Source organism: Giraffa tippelskirchi, chromosome 13, assembly GCF_054371585.1.
Source record: "Giraffa tippelskirchi isolate mGirTip1 chromosome 13, T2T-mGirTip1v1.2.pri, whole genome shotgun sequence".
Taxonomy (NCBI): domain Eukaryota; kingdom Metazoa; phylum Chordata; class Mammalia; order Artiodactyla; family Giraffidae; genus Giraffa; species Giraffa tippelskirchi.
The window spans coordinates 78,336,676-78,338,408 of record NC_137287.1 but is presented as its reverse complement, the minus strand read 5'-3'; the positions used below and the strand labels follow the sequence as shown (position 1 = coordinate 78,338,408).

Below are 1,733 nucleotides of genomic sequence, written 5' to 3'. Positions count from 1 at the left end.
TCAGCATCTCTCCATAGACCAGTGCCAGCCCACACATGCTTCCTCACCAGTCAGGAAGGAAGGACTCACAGGCCCAGGACAAGTCGGCAGAGAGAAGGCCCTGCCTGGTCTTGAAGACCCTGGGCAGGTTGTGGACATGATTCCCCTGGGTGACTTATTCAGTGTGCAGCTGATGATAAAGGTGATAAAGTTCACTTTAACATAAAACCTGAACTCAGGCCTGGTCAGCCCTCCATCCTCCTTGAGACATGAGACATCTAGCTCTCGCTGGCCCAGACCTCCTGCCTCAAAATGCACCCTTTAATGGCAAAAGAACAGGCAAACACCAACCAAACGTCCGTTGCAGTCTTTTATTTACGGAGGCACGTCAGAGACAGGCCCGGCAGAAATGACATGCTGGTGGGCGTGGCCTCGGACGGATAGTTTTCCCTGGTGGGGGCTCACCCAGGCCCCAGCATGTGACTCCATGACTGTGATCTCGAAGCTTCCTCCAGCTCCAGCATGTGAAGAGCCTGGAAGAAACAGGAGAGAGATCACGCGTCCCCTCCCCAGATGTCGGAATCCTTTCCCGAATTACCTCCCACAAGACAAGGAAAGACCTGTGACCTGTGACCGCGGCCCCAGCCAGGCTGTCCGGGCGCCGGCGAGAAGAAACGCTCTAACACCCACGCGGCAGAGATGTCTCCCAGCCCCAGACACCCCGCTTCAATAGTCCTTTATTTTCTCTCCCTTCTCAGTTACCTTTCTCTGCAACTCCAACTGCTTTAGAAAAGCTTCTGTGTACAACTGGAGCCCTGGCATTTTTTTCTTATCTCTCTTCCCTGTCTGCCCAGTCTCAACGAAGAAGTTGGTGCCAGAGGCTGAAATGGGAGGCTCCTCACCCTGACCCTCCCCCTCCCCACACGCACTCTCTCCCTCCCTCCCACATCCTCCCCCTCCCCTTCCTCCTGCATCCTCCCCTCCCTCCTGCACCCTCCTTACCTCCCAGGCCCTCCCCCACCCTTCCTCTTCTCTCCTGCATCCTCCCCTCCCTCCTGCACCACTCTGCCTCCCAAACCCTTCCCCCCAGCTCAGGGGACTGTCACATGGAGAGCCCTTGGCTGGAACACTCCTTGGTGCTCAGAAATCCTAAACACTGTGGCCTGTGCAGCGCCTGCCAGGGAGAACAGGGAGTCCTCTCTCCAGCCAGACTGTGAGCAGGCAAGATGGAAGAGGCCTTATTAGGTCATCCAGCCCAGGAACAGGGTGCTGCCCCTGGGAGCCTTCTGCTGGAGTTCCTGACCTGGACATTTGCATCCCTCTGCCCCCAGCCCCCAACCCCCACTCCTTGGAGGAATGTGCCCCCCTCCTCCGAAGACCAACCAGCGTTTCTCAGACTGCACTCATTCCCTCTAAACCTGGGTAGGAAGCCGGGCAGCGACCTCTTCCCCAGACCTGGTGGTGTCGGTTCCTTGCTGCTACCCCTTCACCCTTTTCTTTACCCACACACTTGGCACCTTTTACCACTCCATGTCACATCCTTATTTGTTCTCATTGTGCTTGTCACTTGCTTCCTTGCACTAAAATGTGAGCTCCTTGAGGAAGGGATGGGCTCCTGGGTTAGGCATTAGCACAAGTGCAATTATCATACATATTCATTGAACGTGTTTCTTATGCACAAAGATAAGCCTCAAGCATATATGCCCCTGTTTCTTTCCCTCAACCATCTCTACCAATAAAGCCACTTCCTGTTC

At 55.2% G+C, this 1,733-nt stretch overlaps 1 long non-coding RNA gene across 1 annotated transcript; it reads right to left on the bottom strand.

Moving 5' to 3' along the window:
- Nucleotides 1–336: 336 nt before the first annotated feature.
- LOC145531441 (uncharacterized) lies at nucleotides 337–1,033 on the bottom strand. The gene is made up of 3 exons (XR_014072448.1): nucleotides 982–1,033; nucleotides 742–834; nucleotides 337–512 (listed from the first exon to the last, which is right to left on the bottom strand). It is a non-coding gene; the product is annotated as an uncharacterized LOC145531441 (long non-coding RNA).
- Nucleotides 1,034–1,733: the final 700 nt, after the last annotated feature.